The sequence below is a fragment of the Manis javanica genome, chromosome 16 (genome assembly GCF_040802235.1).
Source record: "Manis javanica isolate MJ-LG chromosome 16, MJ_LKY, whole genome shotgun sequence".
In the NCBI taxonomy this organism is placed as follows: Eukaryota; Metazoa; Chordata; class Mammalia; order Pholidota; family Manidae; genus Manis; species Manis javanica.
Window position 1 is genome coordinate 52,190,505 of NC_133171.1, and position 21,304 is coordinate 52,211,808.

The window sequence follows — 21,304 nt, forward strand, 5'->3', positions numbered from 1 at the left end:
TTACTATTGAACAGTTCTCATGTAAGTGGGAAAGCTAGAACCCTCTAAGCTTATCCATCTCTATGAGAAAAAAATTAGGAATAATTATTTATTTTATAAAATTGGGATAGACTTAATGGTATATCCAAAGGTGTAAACTTGGTCTTTTATAAAGGCTGTGAGTCTGAGAGAGGTTTATCTGAATAAGGCTTTTCCAAAGTGAACTGTTAATTACAGAAAATGAGTAAAAACCTTTGAACTCTAATGGGACTGCTCTTTAAAAGTGAACAGAAACCAAGTTTTTGGCAGCTTACCTTATTATCAACTAAGGGGAAAATTTTTCAACAAAGTAACTCTTAAAATCAGAAGTATCCAGAAATGGGAAGGTTTCCGCAAGACAGAGAAAGTGACCTAAGAGTACTAGCTGAGCCAAAATGGACAGTGAGGTTCCTGGAGCTGGCTGGCCACATATATATGAAAAAATTCTTCTCCACAGTTTTCAGAATGACTTTTCTCACAGGTCAATCTTCTTACCACACAGTGTACCTCAAAAGACAGGTAACACCAAAAAAGCACCTTACCTCACCTTGCTTTGCTGATAAGGCCATTTACCTGGACAGACTCACTGGCACTATACCTTATCTAATCATTACTCAAAACTCACCTTTGATATATTTAGGCCCCAACTGTTCCTCTCTCAGATGTACTATACAGATTTGGCAAGATGCTTATTAGCTCACTTAAACTCCCACCCCACTTTCAGATTATGACAGTAACTATGTCTTTTTGAATGACAGAGAATACACAAAAGTGATCTGGAAGCGATTTTACTAAACTTACTTTCTTTGAAAACTAAGTCTTTTGTTTAAAACCTTCAGTAACCTACTTTTTGCTCTTAGCAATGTATCATGAATATTTCTTGTCAACATACATATCTGTATGATCACTAAGGGCATACAGTATATATCCATTTCTAATAAAGCAAACTAATTCACTATTGCTATACATTTGCAGTTACCAATATTTACATTATAAGCAAGATTTCTTTTAACTTCTTTGAGTTATATTGCTAGAGTAAATAAACTAGGTAACACAGGACGCACACTTTTAAAGCATTTGGTACACACTGTCAAATTCTCTTGGCACAACACCCTGTGATTTCTCAGAGCACAAGGCTTACTGTGGTGTATAACAATCATCTGCTCGCTTGTCAGTCTCTCACATTATACAAAGCCTAGGAAAAGAGCAGTGCTCATTAAATGAATGAATAGTGTTCAAATATTTTTCTGCAGAAAGCCCATCACTGGATTAAACTTAAAATTATTCATCAACCTTCAGTTTATACTTTTCACAAATTATTTTGTATGCCTTTATGGGCACTCCCAGCAACACCTGGGTCAGCACTTCTGAAAGACAAAGTGCTTAATACCTGTGAATTTCTATTTTCATAATCAATAAGTAGAGATGAGGAATTCAACTGCATTTGTTCTAACTCACTCAGTCTATCTGGCCACTAATAAGGTTTCTATATCATTATTAGAGACAGTAAAGCTGGGTATAAAGAAAACCAAGTTGGAGGTAGAAGATAAACTAAGAATTAAGTGCCTACTAAGAGCAAAGCACTCTGCCAGAGTCTGACAATTCACTTTCTCACTTACTCCTCGAAACAGATGTTATCCCCACATTTCAGCAGAGGACCGTGCATGGGACATGCTAAGGTTAGGCAACTTGCCCCCTCCTAATAAGTGCTAGAGATACAGGTTTATGTGACTCTAATGTCTACCCTTTTCCCACTATAGCACGCATCCCTGAAGCAACCACTGGGCAGCTCACCAAAATGCAACAGCCTGCAGCTTGCAGGGGTTCCTTTTCCAGTTCCCATACTCCCATTCTCAGTCTCCAATCTCACCTGACTCTCTATCCCAGATTACAACTCCATGTTCCCATTTGAAGCTTTATCTTGGTATTTCACATGATAAAATGCTTCATGTTTCAAGTAGCCAATTAAAGTAAAATGGAAATGTTGCAAATAAAAATTAAATTATTTATCTCAAGAGTTTGGTTCATGTACCACATTGTATAAATTTAGGCCTCCTTTAACACAGAACAGAGTTCTTTCTCCCAATTTATGCCCTTAATAGGCTATAGCCCCCAGTTTACATTCATAAGTATATTTCTAGTTTTTTATTCCATTTCTAGGTTTTTAAAGCTGCATATTCCTATCCTCACCCCATGACAAATATTTTGATATCTATTTTAAAAGGTACAAAGCCACTAGCAGTAGCCAGCTAATTTATAAACCAGAGTTTTAGCCTTCTGATTAAAATCTTTTAGTAAAAGTCTACTAGTTAGATGTTAACCTTGGTTAACAGTTTCAGCAAAAACAAACTGGTTTAAACAAGAAGTAGCAAGAACCAAAGGACCAGTTACTAAAAAACTTCAAAATGCACTCACTTTGGATCCTAGCTTATGGGAAAGACTGATTTACTCAATGTGGCTAGGCTCATTTATACTTCCTTTCATTAGTAATCTCTCATAGATTCTTTTGAAAATAGGAAAAAAAACCTTTACCATACCAGATTCCTTCTCTTTAAAAGTAAGACTATCTTCACTGATCTCAAAATAGACAGACTGGTTGGTAACTATTTTGATGCTACTGATACTTATAGACAAGTTTAAAATACATACATATCATATATGTATATATCTCCTATTGATGATAAAATGACTCTTGCCCTGTGTTCCCTATCTATGTCCATATATCTGTCTACTTTGAGGTATACCTCAGAAATTAAAACAGATCTTGTCTTCTGCCCTTCTCCCCATCTCAGGGGTGGCACCAACATTCTCATAGAGTCTAAAGTCAGAAGCCCAGAATCATCTCAGACTCCACATTATCCTGCCCTTAATTCTACATCTCAAAAATCAAGTCTAGTCATTTACAAGTAAACCTCTCTTGAATCCATGTACTTCTCCATTATCATGTAGTCTAAATCATCATCATCTGTGAGATTTCTTCAGTAACATCCTAACTGATTTCTTTGCATCCGATCCTCTCTTAGCCCATTCTAATCTATTCTCCACAAAACAATCAGAGTGATATTGCAAAAACAAATTATGACCATGTAATTTTCCTCCCTAAACCCTTGAATGGACTTCCACTGCCTTTATCATCAGATCCAAAATCCTAAACATAGCTTAGAAGTCTTTCCAAGAACTGGCTTTTGGCTATCTCTTCACTCTCATTTTAAGCCACTGCTCCTCCTGTCTCCTGGCTTCAAACATTCTCAGTTCCTTTTGGTTTTTCAAACATTCCATGCTTTTTCTCAACCTGGACTACTTTGATAATGGCAGGTGGGAGACTATTTTTCTTTATCCTACTATTGGCCTTGGTAACTCTCACTCATCTCTGAACTTTACTATAAGCACTATTTCCTCAGAGAGGCCCTTAAGATTATTTTATTTATTAAGAAAGCACTTAATAAGTATCTGTTGGATGAATGAATGAATATCTTATTCACCATATGCCCCAGCCCCTAACAAAATGCCTGCCATGTAATACACAACACAGAGTTGTCAAATTTAACGTATTTGATACTGGTGAACATACTAAGTTTAAAAATACTAGTTCTGTCAGACATTAAAGGACTTCAAATTGCTATAAAATTTACTTATAGAAGCAAGAATGCCTCTACAGCAGAATTATTAAGCACCCTGCCAATAAGCAGATTTCTGAATTTTACAAAGTATCCCTGTGCATATAAAAACATTCTTATTTACTACCTACCACAGGTAACTGGTTCTGATACGACTCAAAAGTTCTCTCAAGTCCTGTTTGCTTAGATCTAGACTGCAAAGCTGCAAGCTTTTATTTGAGAATAGAAATAACAGTAAATTGGTTCCCAAAAGCCTGTCTTCAAATGCTTCTTACAAAATTATTCAACAAGAGTGTATATGAAGGTGACAAAGCTTATAGGCAAAACTCTTACCAGCAATTAAGCTTATTTTATAATCTGGTTTATCACTGAAAGTATACAGTCCCTAGATTGTTCACACCTATAGTGCCTACTAGCATAGTATCACCTAGAAAAAAGTTATTTGGAGGAAGTCTTGCTTCTTATACAGCATTTATTGTGCAGACTATACAGTTTTCCCAGCAAGAGCATCTCATATTCATTTGCAGGGCATAAATTAACATATTAACATTACAGCAAGTATCTAACAATACATTAGTACTATAATAACATGCACAAGAGACACATTTACCTCATTTCAGTCTAGCCACAAATGTGTCAAATTTTTAAACAATTGAAAAGACAGAGAATGTTATGAATATTATGACATTAATCAACTTTCAACAAAATGAGCACTTGATGGTGTGTGCATATATATACACCCTATACACACAGCTCACCCACCGAAATTACCAATAAGACAAGGCATATTGTGGAACTATTAGGCAAAGCTGATGAAATAAAAAGGCAAATTAGATATAAAAACAAAAATCTCTGAAGTGTTTACAGCTAATACTTGGTACCATTTAAAGACCTCCTCTCAAGCCATTAGACCTTATTGTTACTGATGAACCATTCTAACAGCCAGGTGTGGCATGAACACAACTGCTGGACAGGCTGGAGTCTGTAAGGTTTTTTCAGTTCAGAACTAAGCTTTCAAATATGCCATAAAAACTTCAATGACAACTGAAGAGTGAATTAAAAAGCATTTGGGAATAAATTTTTCTATACATCAAGTTGTCCCCTTTTTTCAGATTCCTGTTTTTATTACTGTAAGCACAGTCTTCATGCTACCAGCCCTTCATTTGACCCTTTAGTAAATAAAGTATGTGTGAAAGGACAAAGACAAAATGAAAATAAAAATAAAAAACACCTCCCCCAGGCACCTGCCTTGTTGGGAAGCGGGAGGGGAGCAGTGCCCATGCTCCTGCCCACTGATGCCCTTACAACTTGGTCCTCTTTGCTTCTCTCCATCCACTGGGCAGCTCCTGCCTTTAACAAGCTATTCCCACCCCTGATCATTCCACTTACTTCTCAGTCTCACCATCTCCTACCAGGGTCACATGTTGCCAGTCTTCAGTCCTCCTGCATTTAAGCCCTACTGCCAGGCTGAGCACTTCATCTATTTGAGGTAATTCAACTCAAGGTACTGGTGTTAACTTTTAAAACATAAGTTTCCCTAAAACTTGCAAAATGTTCAGCACACATATTTTTCAAACAATGCAATACTGTATAATTTTAAAATGTCAATCTTTTTCCCAAAGAGTAAAAGAACATAGACCAGTTTAAACTGCTAAGAGAAAGTTTTTTAAAGGATAAAGTGATTGGTTTAACTTGAGTAAGAAGGCCTAGACCTATGCCATCTAACCTGGTGACCACTAGCCACGGGGCAATTGAAATGTGACTGTTTCAAACTAAGAGGTAACTAAGTGCAAAATATACACTGATTCCAAAGGTTTTGATAGAAAAAAATGTAGAAATGTCTTATTAATAATTTTTTTCATTGTTTGCCTGTTGAAATAATAATAGTTTTGGTAGATTGGGTTAGAAATATGTCATTAAGATGAAGTTCATTCATTTTTACTTTTTGAATATGCCTACAAAAAATTTTGAATTGTGTATATTTGATTACATGCCAACCTATTTTGGATATATTGGTTCAAATAAAATGATTATTAAAATGAAAAAAAAATGATGAGTTTACTGATATTTTCATTTTATACCTACTAAGGCATATCAGGGGATATTCAGCGAAGACCATTATTTTCACAAAATCCAAAGATCTGGGCTAACTGAGTGATTTTTATCCAATGACTCCAAGGTGGCCAAAAAATGTATGCTTCTATGTTTCACAATCCCCAAAAGTAATCGGTCTAATAGTAGAAAGAGTTAAGTGTTCTACTAAAGAACACCATGGATACTTATGAAAAAGCTGTGGCATAATAAAAGGAAAAACTTGTCCTTCACATAAAAGCTATCAACTAACGACCTGAGAGATTTCTCCACTCATGAGAAAAGCTCATGCACAGTTACTCACAAACACTCCGTCACAGTACAGCATTGTGAGGAATCAGAATGAGTCTCAATCCTGGCTCAACTTCTTCACTGCTGTGTGCCCTTCAGTGATTATTTAACTTCTCGTGCTTCAGTTTTTTCCTTCTCTAAAATGCGAATAATAATCGTATCTACTTCATAAGGTTACTGTGCAGATTATATTAGATGAATACATTAAAGTCTTAGATATTGGCTGGAACATAGTAAGTCTCAAATTAACTATGATTTATTTTTACTATTTCCCTTCTGCCTCCTTGCACACAATTTTTAAATTTGCTAGCATGACACTATGACAATGAAAAATAATTTTTCTGGTGCCAATAAATGAACAAGTAAGAATTACACCCAATCAGACTTCATTAACAATTGAATCCTGAGATTACAAACTGAAAAGTTTTCAGAGACCAGGTAGATACTGTAAATGTATAGTCAGCTAGCAAAGGGAGTATGAGTTTCACCTAAAGGCATGTGATTTCAAACTTAAAAACAAAAATAAAAGCTTCCAAATATCTGCAAAATTCCTGCAAAGGCAATTGTTAAAGACTCTTGGTTTAAACAGACAAAGTATTTGTTATATAAAAACTTTTGTACACTGCATTAATCATGCATATTGAAAAAGAAAAGATTCATCAGATACATTAAACAGATACAAAGAGCAAATAGAAAGCATAGTGATATAATAACACAAAGAGAATCAAACAGACTTATGCCTTAAGACTAGCTAAACTACTCAGAAGCTGTGTGACAAAGTTAACCTATTTATTATACTCATTTCCTCAGCTGCAAAAATGATCAAAATCTACCCTTATAGGACTGTTGTGAGGATGCAAGATAATGTAACTGTCCCTCATAAAAGAGAGATATTAAACTACAAATGACACGAGATTCTTAACTTAGATCAACAATAGTTTTGTTGTTTTTGCTCACAAGCATCTTTATTCCAAGAATCCAGAATGAAAGGACAGGCTTAACAGGAATACTACTGCCCTGTGGCATAGGGAAAAGGGATACGGAACTACATCATGGCTGTTGAAGTTTCTATTCATAAGTGGCATATGAACTTTTTTGTTCATATTTTATTTGTTAAAAAGATGTTAGATGGCTGAGCCTGGTGATGAAGACAGGGAAGTATAATCTTACCACTGGAGGATAGCAAATATGTGGGAACAATAATACAATCTAGGGTTAATAAGTATACAAAATATTTTGCATATAGCTCCAGGTTAATCATATGAAATTATATGCAATACTGCGTATGCATGCAAGTTCACTTTCTCCTGCAGAAAATGGAACACAGATATATTCTGACAGGCATCACAGACCAAAAGGGCCTAAAAGAAATCAGACTGGGTTTGAAAGAGATCAGGTCTCCAACATATAGTCATTACTAGTGATTTTATAGTAACAGATCAGCATAACTGACCTAATTCTGATTTTCCCAGCTGCTAATTACTGGACAGTGCCGGCTGGGGAAATAATCTGAACTTTCTACCAGGCTACACTGAATTCCATTACTATGCTATGAAAATCAGAATATATATGAATTGCAGTAAAGCTATATTAGGTTGATACTGGTTTATTAAAAATAAAGTCTTCTTTGAAAAAACTGATTTTCAGGCAAGATAAAATACAAGATAGTCTGACTGTAATTCAAAATTGTGTGTTTTAAATTAACAGGGCCATTCCATGCTTATTTGATTTTATTTCTCTTGCAATCATTGCAACTCAGGTTCTGATTCTGATTCTCAAATGGACAAGGGCCAGTAAGTCAGTGTACTGTAATATTTATAGCTCTCTATCAAATAGAAAAAACAAGTTATCAGAAAGTCCTTCTAAGGAACCAAATGCCTTAGACTAAGCAAAATAATCTAACATGACTTTGTCTAAATATCATTTAAGACAGGTAAAGTTTGGTATAACTAACCCATTTAAAAAATGTATTTTCTCATTTGGGAATATGCTTTTTATTTCATTTGCAAGTATAGGCAAATGTGTTTTGAAAGGATGAAGAAGAGGAGGAAATTACTATTCTATATTTCCATCTTTCAAATTTTAATTGCATGTGATAAAGGCAAATTCCTCCTTTTAAGATTTTATTAGTACTAAACAATTTAACTTACAATATTCTATGCAGCTACAATTCCAACTGAATCTTACTCTTATTCTTGGTAGCCCAACAATAGGCCTTATCAATCAAACTCTTCTTAACTTGTTCTACTTTAGGCAATTAACTAGGCTTACATCTTAACATTAGTCTGAGAGTTTGGTTACCATTAATTTTGACCAATGAGAAAAAAGAAATTACATATACTTCAATTGTCACCATTGGTACTCACAGATACTCCCTTGGGTTCTATTCTAATGAGGGGTGTTATAAGAAAGAGCTATGTGAAATACGCTATTTTTTTGAAGGGCTGTTATTAAGAATATTGTTCACTACTCTTCTCATTATCCACTTTAGAGCTCATAGGGTTGTGACCTTTGGAACTGTTTGCATTTCTATTTTTGCTTTGACTCCTAGGAAGCGTGGATCTCAATCTGTATTCTGACTTTAATTATACATGTTTATGTTATGATTTTATGTTCAAATTCCTTTTGTCTTCCATCTTACTAATCAACCTGAATGTTCCCTTTGTCCTGGTTTCTTCATTTAAGAAGAGAAAGCTCATTGTACATTGTTATTTTTTACTTAACTAACATTTTTTAAGTAGTGATAATACAATGGAATATTATTCAACCATAAGAAGAAAACAAATCCTACCATTTTCAACAACAGGGATGGAGCTAGAGGGCATTATGCTCAGTGAAATAAGCCAGGCAGAGAAAGACAAGTACCAAATGATTTCACTAATCTGTGGAGCATAAGAACAAAACAAAAACTGAAGGAACAAAACAGCAGCAGGCTCATAGAACCTAAGAATGGACTAATAGTTGCCAAAGGGAAAGGGACTGGGGGAAGTGGGTGAGAAGGGAGGGAGAAGGGGAAGGGGAATAAGGGGCATTACAATTAGCACACATAACATAGTGGGGGGAGGGGCACAGGGAAGGTTGTATAGCACAGAGAAGACAAGTAATGACTAGCATCTTATTTTGCTGATGGACAGTGACTGTAATGGGGTATGTGGTGGGAACTTGATAATGGGGGGAATCTAGTAACCACAATGTTGCTCATGTAACTGTATATTAATGATACCAAAATAAACAAATAAAAATAAATACCATGTCATTTTTTAAGTGGGGATTTCATAAAGATAAACATTTATAAACAATACATATTTATGTCTGTATCTGTAAGTGAAGACTAATAAAACCAAAATGGAATAAAATTACTGGAAAACGTGGGAGTACATCAAATTAGGAACAAAATTCTACATGAACTATATTAGAATTTCCTATATGGGACACTATAGTTCACAGATTTTTTTTTCTTTTACTTTTTAGGGTAAAAAAAGCATACAGAAGAATTATCAACTAAATAAAACCAAACAGGTTTTAAAGCAAGACATGCCAAGTCTAAGTAACAGATATAAAAATGTTAGGAGCTGAAAAGTAATAGACAAACAAAACTCAACAGAGGATGCTTTGGAGGCTGGGTATAACAATGCCAAAGCAGTACAATTTCCCTTGCAGTTCACATTTCAATTGTCTCAGCACAAATCATACAAACCTAAAAAGATCTGCTCTGAAAAGAATAATTACTTTTGCATCCTCAAATGTATTTTACCAACAGCAAAAACATCTCCCTAGCACAACCAGTGCCAAAGCTCTCATTTCATGAAAGTGATTTAGCATTTCACTTGGTTCTATACATGATTAACACTATAGTACAAACTCAAGGGAAAAGGCTAGAATGTCAAGAAAGTCTGCAGTACATTCCTAGTTTCTCTTTTAATACTGTGTTTATCAATTTGATGGATGTTAAATTCCATTCATTTTTTTCCCTAAAAACTAAAACTGAGAGTGACAAGGAAAATTACACTCTCTTCAGCCAAGTTCTTGCTGAAGCATTAGAGATTCTGGCATGCCTAGTCAAGAGTAAACTGGCTCTAGCATTCAGGAGTTCAAAAGCTCCATAAAATGGCTACAGAATGAGATTGTATTTTAAATTTTATTTATTTCAGATAGGGAAAAGCAGAGTTACAAACTTATTTGCACAGATAACAGTGTTTTCTCACAAGTCTTTAAAAAATAAAAGAGCATTGACTAGCCTTACTTTTAACCAAATTAACATTCAGCAATATGATTTTTTTAATCAATCTTTTCCATTAACCATTCAGTCATGGACAGAAATAAATGCACTGCAGTAGTAATTAGGATTTTGCTATGGGTGCAAAAAAAAGAAGTTATGAAGGGAGGAAGAAAAAGGGTGAAGAGGCTCAGTTTAAAGGGGGAAAACTAGCAAAACACCTTATACTAACAGTGATTATAACTGGAGGGACAGATTGAAGACTTTGGACTAGACTGTTATTGGACCGATTTCTTTGTTGAACTGGCTACAACTATCCATACAAGAGATGCTGTTCTTTGTGAGTATTCCCATGACAGATCTTGTCCCACAAATCTGTATTTTTCATCTTGTCATTTTAAAATTGTCTCAGAAATATACTCATGTAATTTCGGAGCTGAAGAATTTCTAGAAATAATCACTATAAGGTTTTTGATCTAAAAACAAATTCAAAGGTACCACCAGCATTTTAAAGAAACAGAGTAGAAAAAATTACCAGAATATACTGCAGACAGTAAGGGTAAATTTTGTTTTATAAAACTTTCGACTTGGTTACATATATGTATATGCACATACAACATATGTGTCTATTGAATCACAATGTAAAACATTATGTCTTATTGTAAAAAGATGTAAACAAAAGTTATAATACCAATGATGTAATACATCTTGATTTTATATATGAGGAAACTGAGGCACAGAGAAGGAAAGAAAGAAACTTTTTCTGGGCATCTTAATCACTGTAGTAGGAACTCAGCTGAGAAACACAAAAATGTCTGTTTCTGGAAGGGAAATGCAACCAACTCTGGATGCTAATCTATAACTTTCCCTAGCAGGTTGTTGCTACTTCATATAAATTATACTGTTAATCATCTGTTTTTTAAAATGCACCCTAAAAGTCTGGTTCAGCCATTCAGATAGTTGTGAACTATTAGTCCTGAGGCAGTGAAACAAAGACAAACCCTTCTCTGTCTCCTTTTTGCAGATGTTTCTTGTGGCAAAAAGCTAGTAATGACTAAAATCTCCTTGAGCTTCTTAAAAAGCAACTCAAAAAATATTTATCAGTTTAAAAAAGCATACTTCTCCCTCCCTCCCCAAACTGGCCACAGGCATGATTTATTTAGTCCTCACATTATTTGAAATGTGTGTGCTTTTTAATCCAGCAATTTCACTTTAAGAAAATTTTTTGAAGGAAAACAAAACAGGTACTAAAGATGTATAAATTACAAAAATAATGGTAACATAACAAAAGAACACAGAAATCAGTTTGAAGGGATTCACAATGCCAAATCTCGGACAATTTCAACATTTTAGAAAAGGTTGGGAACTGAATAAAACAAATTCATGGGTTCATACTGATATAATTTAAATATGGGAGAGGAGGAAAAGCTCTTTGTTTCAGTAGAAAGAAACTAGTAAATAAAGAAGAAATAATGTTAATAAAAAATCAGTGGATGCTAAAAACTAGTTGGTGGAATTCTGATGGGGAACAGGATGTTTACATAGTCTTAAAGCATCTCCCCACAAATTCCTTATTAATTAGAAAGGAAAACAGTACTTTTATAGTGGAGAGACCTAGGGACACCACCTGAATCACGTGCCTGCTGATATGATGCAATGAGGACACATCATTTTCATGATATATCTTCTCTCAAAAATGCATATAGCTTGAATCTAATAATGAGAAAACATCACACAAACACAAATCAAGGGACATTCTACAAAATAATTGACCCCATATTCCTCACAACATCAAGGTCAAGAAAAACAAAAGTAGTCTGAGAGAGAATTCCAGACTAAAGGAGACTAAAGAGACATGACAACTAAATGCAATGAATTAGACTCTGGCCCAGGGTGAAAAATATCTTAAAGGGTATTATTTGAATATGGTAAAATTTGAATATGGACTACAGATTAGATAATAAAATGGTTATCAATATTAGATTTCCCGATTTTGGCCACTTTAACTGGGGTAGTTATATAAGGGAGTACCCTTGTTCTTATGGAAATACAGACCAAAATATTTAAGGATAAAAAAGGCACAATTTGTCTGATTTATGCTTAAATGGTTGAGGAAAAGTTGTGTGTGTGTGTGTGCGTGCATATGCAGAATTAAATAAAGCAAAATGTAAATAACTATAGAACATGCATAAAGGATATATGGAAGTTCCTATTATTATTTAAGTTTGAAATTATATCAAAATAAAAAGTTTTTAAAAGGTGTGCACTTGGGAAGCAACCCAAATGTCCACTGATGAGTGAATGGATAAACAAAATGTGGTACAGAGTAGAATATTATTCAGCTTTAAAGGGGAAGGAAATTCTCTCACATGTTAGCACATGGATGAACTTTGAGGATATTATGCTAATTTGAAATAAGCCAGTAACAAAAAGACAAACACTGCATGACTCCACTTATATGAAGTATCCAGAGTAATCGAATTCACGGAGACAGAAAGTAGAATGGTGGTTGCAGGGGCTTGGGGAAAGGGGAATGGGGAGCTGTTGTTCAATGGGTACAGAGTTTCAGTATTGTAAGACGAAAATAATTCTTGAGGTTGGCTGCACAACAATATGAATGTGTACTTAACATTACTGGAACTGTACACTTAAAAATGGTTAAGATGGTTTATGGTATGTGAATTTTACAATTTTAAAATCTTGAATATATATAATGCATTTTTTAAAAAGATAACGTAGGTAAGAATAGTCAATGCAACCTTTTCTGTAACAGTGTTAACAATGAAAACATCCTTTAAGAGGAGATGAGGCAGATTATATGTACAGACACAATGGGAAAGAAAGCAAAAAATGTAAGCTTACAAAATACTATGATTAATACACTGTGTATAAAAGCTAAGTTTTCAGTTCTTCTTAGCTGTTTTATACATTTCTCTCCCAAGTCTAACAGAGATGCACTGTAAGTTTAGGAGTGGTAATATCCACATGGTAGAATTAGAAAGGGATTATTTCTTATACTATGTTAAGACTGGCTTTTTTTTAAAACAGTAATTATGTGTTTTTTAAATATTGAAAACAAAAGAACATGACAATACCTGCATTCACACCACTTACAATTAACTAATTTTCATATCTTGTATTTGTATTATAAATGTGTGTATGTAAGCTTTATAGAAAATATTACAGTAAAGTTGTGGTTCCCTTCCCTAGTGCCATTTTGTTCCAGAGACAGAATCATAATCATGAATTTGGAATGTCTCCTTGTAGGTCATGTATTTATACTTCTATTATCCATGCAATATATAATACTGGTTTTCAAAATTTACATAAATAGTATTATACTATATGCCTCACAGTATGGCTAGCTTTTCCTCAACATTATTTTTGCATACATCTGTGCTGACATATATGCATCTAATTTTTAATTTTTAACTTCTAAATACTATTCCATTTTATGAATACATTATAGTCCCTTCCTGCCTTCTTCTGAGGAAAATGGTACAAATCCTTGACAGAGCTAGAATGAAAACGTGTACGAAAAAGGTTAAAGAGGGAGAGGCCAATCATGTTCTTCCATGTATGTTCTTAAAATTGACTACGGACAGTTTTAATCCTCAAGTTGCTACGAATCATTCACATCAGACAGGCAAACCTGAGATTCTCTGTACTTTTAGATCTTCTCTTCTCCCCACATAATCCTTAGTCTTATAAAAGGATATTTTAAGAGGGATAAAACACTCTGAGGAGATCGAGACACCATACCTTCCAATTGTAGAAAAGACCCCTAACTTTTAAATTTTATTAACAAAATACAAGGAAACATTTGGAGAAAGAGACACCTGGAAGACTCCTTTAGGGCAGGGTTTCTGAAACTTGTGAAATTTTTTATTCCAGCTTGAGAAGTTGTGATTTAGGTTTTATCTTCAATCTTATTAAAAACAAAACCCCAAACCTATTCACTTTAATGTCCACGGTTTTACTTGTACCTCAAAAGCAAAAACAGCCATATTCCAGTTAGCCTGAGATTCTAACCAAGAAGATATGATGGTACAGCTTCAGGAGACAGTGATGACGCAGGGAGATTACACAGTAACAGATTTAGCTCCTCCAGGGTGTGCTTTGATTTCCAACCTTTTGAACTCTTTCATCCAGAATGACATCTAAACATCTGAGACTAATGTTATTTGGCAAAAACAAATAACTATGAAGGTCTATCAAAATACTGAAAAGATACAGCTAGTAATTTTGAATCTTCTAAGTTATGCCAGAAACATTCTTTCCTCTTTAAAAAAATATTAAAGTGGGGAGGAGTCAACATGGCGGTGTGAGTAGAGCAGCAGAAATCTCCTCCCAAAACCACATATACTTTTGAAAATACAACAAACACAACTCTTCCTAAAAGAGAGACCAGAAGACACAGGACAACATCCAGACCACATCCACACCTGCGAGAACCCAGCGCCTCGCTAAGGGGGTAAGATACAAGCCCCGGACAGGTGGGACCCGAGCACCCCACACCCCAGCTCTGGGTGGGAGGAGAGGAGTCGGAGCGGGGGAGGGAGAGGGAACCAAGGACTGCTAAATAGCCAGCCCTAGCCATCCGCACCAGAGCGCAGCCACAGTACATGGTGGGGTCCTGGATACTAGGGAAATAGGGCAGTAAGACCTGTAAGCGGGCCTCTGCAGCCAGCGCCCCAGGAACAAAGAAAAGCGAGTGCTTTTTGGAAGTCTTAAAAGGACAGGAACCCCACAGCCGGATGGAAGCATGCTGGAACACTTATCCAGCAGCAGGGAACTCCGGGAAACCTAAATCCCTGGATAGCAGGGCAGTGCAGAGGCCACTCACGGAGATAAACAGCCTCCCGGCCATTCCCCCTCCAACATGGCTCCACAATATCAGAGCAGCAGCCCGAGGCCCACTGCAACAGCAAAGATAAACTCCATACTGGCCGGGCAAGAATCAGAAGCCCCGTCTGCGCCGAGCTGCCCAGCACAAGCCACTAGAGGTCGCTATTCTCCCAGGAGAGGAAGGCCACAAACCAACAAGAAGGGAAGTTCTTCCAGCCGTCACTCATTCCAGCTCTGCAAACTATCTCTAAAGCCATGAAAAGGCAAAATTTAAGGCAGACAAAGATTACAGAGACAACACCTGACAAGGAGACAGACCTAACCAGTCTTCCTGAAAAAGAATTCAAAATAAAAATCATAAACATGCTGACAGGGATGCAGAGAAATATAAAAGAGCTAAGGGATGAACTCCAGAGGGAGATTACAGATGTACAGAAGGAGAATACAGAAGTGAAACAAACTCTGGAAAGATTTATAAGCAGAATGGATAAGATGCAAGAGGCCATTGAACGAACAGAAACCAGAGAACAGGAACGCATAGAAGCTGACACAGAGAGAGATAAAAGGATCTCCAGGAATGAAACAATATTAAGAGAAATGTGTGACAAATCCAAAAGGAACAATATCCGCATTATAGGGGCACGAGAAGAAGAAGAGGGAGAAAAAGGGATAGAAAGTGTCTTGAAGAAATAATTGCTGAAAACATCCCCAAACTGGGGGAGGAAATAATCAAACAGACCATGGAAATACACAGAACCCCCAACAGAAAGGACCAAAGGAGAACAACACCAAGACACATAATAATTAAACTGGCAAAGATCAAGGACAAGAAAAGAGTTTTAAAGGCAGCTAGAGAGAAAAAGGTCACCTATAAAGGAAAACCCATCAGGCTATCAGCAGACTTCTCAACAGAAACCTTACAGGCCAGAAGACAATGGCATGATATATTTAATGCAATGAAACAGGAGGGCCTTGAACCAAGGATACTGTATCAAGCACGATTATCATTTAAATATGAAGGAGGGATCAAACAATTCCCAGACAAGCAAAAGTTGAGGGAATTTGCCTGCCACAAACCACCTCTACAGAGTATTCTAGAGGGACTATTCTAGACGGGAGCACTCCTAAGACTAACAGATGTCACCAGAGAAAATAAAAACACAGCAAAGAAAGCAGACCAACCAAATACTACCTAAAGGCAAAAAATAAAATCAACTACCCACTAAAAGCAGTTAAAGGAAACACGAAAGAGCACAGAATAAAACAAACAACATATGAAGAATGGAGGAGGAGGAATAAGAAGGGAGAGAAGAAAAGAATCTCCACACAGTGTATATAAAAGCTCAATAAGTGAGCTAAGTTAGGCAGTAAGATACTAAAGAAGCTAACCTTGAACCTTTGGTAACCACGAATCTAAAGCCTACAATGGTAATAAGTACGTATCTTTCAATAGTCACCCTAAATATAAATGGACTGAATGCACCAATCAAAAGACACAGAGTAAGAGAATGGATAAAAAAGCAAGACAAATCTATATGCTGCTTACAAGAAACTCAAACTCAAACCCAAAGACATGCACAGACTAAAAGTGAAGGAATAGAAAAACATATTTCAGGCAAACAACAGAGAGAAAAAAGCAGGGGTTGCAGTACTAATATCAAACAAAACAGACTTCAAAACAAAGAAAGTAACAAGAGATAAAGAAGGACATTACATAATGATAAAGGGCTCAGTCCAACAAGAGGATATAACCATTTTAAATATATATGCACCCAACGCAGGAGCACCAGCATAAGTGAAACAAATACTAACAGAACTAAAGGGGGAAATAGAATGCAATGCATTCATTTTAGGAGACTTCAACATGCCACTCACCCCAAAGGATACATCCAATGGACAGAAACTAAGTAAGGACACAGAGGCACTGAAAAACACACTAGAACAGACATGTATAGAACTCTACATCCAAAAGCAACAGGATACACATTCTTCTCAAGTGCACATGGAACATTGTCCACAATAGACCACATACTAGGTCACAAAAAGAGCCTCGGTAAATTCCAAAAGATTGAAATTCTACCAACCAACTTTTCAGACCACAAAGGTATAAAAGTAGAAATAAATTCTACAAAGAAAACAAAAAGGCTCACAAACACATTGAGGCTTAACAACATGCTCCGAAATGATCAATGGATCAACGAACAAATTAAAATAGAGATCAAGGAATATATTAAAACAAATGACAAGAACAACATAAAGACCCAACTACTGTGGGACTCAGCGAAAGCAGTCTTAACAGGACAGTATATAGCGATCCAGGCACACTTAATGAAGGAAGAACAATCCCAAATGAATAGTCTAACATCACAATTATTGAAACTGGAAAAAGAAGAAAAAATAAGGCCTAAAGTCAGCAGAAGGAGGGACACAATAAAGACCAGAGAAGAAATAAACAAAATTGAGAAGAATAAAACAATAGAAAAAAAATCAATGAAACCAAGAGCTGGTTCTTTGAGAAAATAAACAAAATAGATAAGACTCTAGCCAAACTTATTAAGAGAAAAAGAGAATCAAGACACATCAACAGAATCAGAAATGACAATGGAAAAATCACGACAGACTCAACAGAAATACAAAGAATTATTAAAAACTACTATGAAAACCCATATGCTAATAACAAGCTGGAAAACCTAGAAGAAATGGACAACTTCCTAGAAAAATACAACCTTCCAAGACTGACCAAGGAAGAAACACAAAAGTTAAACAAACCAATTACGAGCAAAGAAACTGAAACGGTAATCAAAAAACTACCCAAGAACAAAACCCCCAGGCCACACGGTTTTACCTTGGGAATTTTTTCAGACATACAGAGAAGACATAATACCCATTCTCCTTAAAGTTTTCCAAAAAATAGAAGACGAGGGAATACTCCCAAACTCATTCTATGAAGACAACATCACCCTAAAACCAAAACCAGGCAAAGACCCCACCAAAAAAGTAAATTACAGACCAATATCCCTGATGAATGTAGATGCAAAAATACCCAATAAAATATTAGCAAACCAAATTCAAAAATATATCAAAAGATCATACTACATGACCAAGTGGGATTCATCCCAGGGATGCAAGGATGGTACAACATTCAAAAATCCATCAACATCATCCACCACATCAACAAAAAGAAGGACAAACACCACATGATCATCTCCATAGATGCTGAAAAAGCATTTGACAAAATTCAACATCCATTCATGATAAAAATTTCAACAAAATGGGTATAGAGGGAAAGTACTTCAACATAATAAAGGCCATATATGATAAACACACAGGCAACATCATACTGAACAGCGAGAAGCTGAAAGCTTTTCCTCTGAGATCGGGAACAAGGCAGGAATGCCCACTCTCCTCACTGTTATTTAACATAGTACTGGAAGTCCTAGCCAGGGCAATTAGAAAAAACAAATACAAGGAATCCAGATTGGTAAAGAAGAAGGTACACTGTCACTATTTGCAGATGACATGATATTGTACATAAAAATCCCTAAAGACTCCGCTGCAAAACTACTACAACAGATATCGGAATACAGCAAAGTTGCAGGATACAAAATTAACACACAGAAATCTGTGCCTTTCCTATACACTAACAATGAACCAATAGAAAGAGAAATCAGGAAAACGACTCCATTCACAATGGCATCAAAAAGAATAAAATACCGGAAGTGAAAGACCTATACCCTGAAAACTACAAGACATTTGTAAGAGAAATTAAAGAGGTCACTAACAAATGGAAACTCATCCCATGCTCCTGGCTAGGAAGAATTAGTATTGTCAAAATGGCCATCCTGTCCAAAGTAATATACAGATTCGATGCAATCCCTATCAAATTATCAACAGCATTCTTCAATGAACTGGAACAAATAGTTCAAAAATTCATATGGAAACACCAAAGACCCCGAATAGCTAAAGCAATCCTGAGAAGAAAGGATAAAGTGTGGGGGGGATCTCACTCCCCACCTTTAAGCTCTATTACAAAGCCACAGTAATCAAGACAATTTGGTATTGGCACAAGAACAGAGCCACAGACCAATGGAACAGAATAGAGACTCCAAACATTAACCCAAACGTATATAGTCAACTAATATTCGATAAAGGGGCCATGAACATACAATGGGGAAATGACAGTCTCTTCAACAGACGGTGCTGGCAAAACTGGACATCTACATGTAAGAGAATGAAACTGGATCACTGTCTAACCCCATACACAAAAGTAAATTCAAAATGGATCAAAGACCTGAATGTAACTCATGAAACCACAAAACTCTTAGAAAAAAACATAGGCAAAAATCTCTTAGACATAAACACGAGTGACCTCTTCTTGAACATATCTCCCCGGGAAAGGGAAACAAAAGCAAAAATGAACAAATGGGACTATATCAAGCTGAAAAGCTTCTGTAAAGCGAAGGACACCATCAATAGAACAAAAAGGTATCCTACTGGATGGAAGAATATATTCATAAATGACAGATCCAACAAAGGGTTGACATCCAAAATACATAAAGAGCTCACACACCCCAACAAACAAAAAGCAAATAATCCAATTAAAAAATGGGCAGAGGAGCTGAACAGACAGTTCTCCAAAGAAGAAATTCAGATGGCCAACAGACACATGAAAAGATGCTCCACATCGCTTGTCATCAGAGAAATGCAAATTAAAACCACAATGAGATATCATCTCACAAGAGTAAGGATGGCTACCATCCAAAAGACAAACAACAACAAATGTTGGTGAGGTTGGGGAGAAAGGGGAACCCTCCTACACTGCTGGTGGGAATGTAAATTAGTTCAACCATCGTGGAAAGTAGTATGGAGGTTCCTCAATAAACTAAAAGTAGAAATACCATTTGACCCAGGAATTCCACTCCTAGGAATTTACCCTAAGAATGCAGGAGACCAGTTTGAAAAAGACAGATGCACCCCTATGTTTATCGCAGCACTATTTACAATAGCCAAGAAACGGAAGCAACCTAAGTGTCCATCAGTAGATGAATGGATAAAGAAGATGTGGTACACATACACAATGGAATATTATTCAGCCGTAAGAAGAAAACAAATCCTACCATTTGCAACAAAATGGATGGAGCTAGAGGGTATTATGCTCAGTGAAATAAGCCATGGGGAGAAAGACAAGTATCAAATGACTTCACTCATCTGTGAGTATAAGAACAAAGCAAAAACTGAAGGAATAAAAACAGCAGCAGACTCACAGAACCCAAGAATGGACTAACAGTTACCAAAGGGAAAGGGATTGAGGAAGATGAGTGGGAAGGGAGGGATAAAGGGGGAAAAGAGGTATGATTAGCACACATAATGTAGCGGTGGTGGGGATACAGGGAAGGCAGTATAACACAGAGAAGACAAGTAGTAATTCTATAGCATCTTACTATGCTGATGGACAGTGACTGTAATGGGGTATTTGGTGGGGACCTGATAATAGGGGGAGTCTAGTAACCATAATGTTGTTCATATAATTGTATATTAATATAAAAAAAACTGGACATATTTAGATAATATACTGCACCAACTCCAATAACTTATTCTCTTGTGCGGGGAGAAGGGTTGCTGTTTGGTTGCTTATCTGTTTAGTGGCATAACTGGACTAATTCTGTTACATTTATCTGCCTTTCAGTATGTATTTTCTGTTGCCCTACTCAGATTTTCCGTCTTGTTTTTATCTTTTAGCCTATAATCCTGAGGGTCACTCCTGGGTCCACATAAGCCACTTACTGGTCAAAGGTTATGCTTATGCCTCCTTATCCACTTAGATTTTAACACTTTACTGCTGAATGTGTGTGTGCTTGGAAAATGCTTTTCATTTTCATGGTATTTATGATTTTGTCCTGCACTCAATCCAGAGACTACAAGAGGACTAGAAGAGTTGGAAGTTCTCTCTCTGGTCACTACTGAGAGGGTATGGCCTTGGGCATACACACAGTCTTCCACACCACCAGGAATGAATGTGGAATGTGATTTGATTTAAGCCTGGCTTTCTAGGATTCCTTCCAAACCAGAATAAGTTATCGTTCAGTCTGTGTTTGTTCACAGATTATGATTAAGCTCTCTGAGCCAGTAAGACCTGCATATTTTGCTGATAGATCTGTATGTGGCTCAGGGAATGCTTTCAAGTCCATCCCACCCTGCTCAAATCGCTCCTAAGTGGGAACAG

The 21,304-nt window shown here is 36.2% G+C and overlaps 1 protein-coding gene across 1 annotated transcript in view; it reads right to left on the reverse strand.

Annotated features, from left to right (window-relative positions):
* Positions 1–21,304, reverse strand: part of ZFAND3 (zinc finger AN1-type containing 3) — a 450,342-nt gene that overhangs the window by 132,416 nt on the left and 296,622 nt on the right. The window lies entirely within an intron of this gene.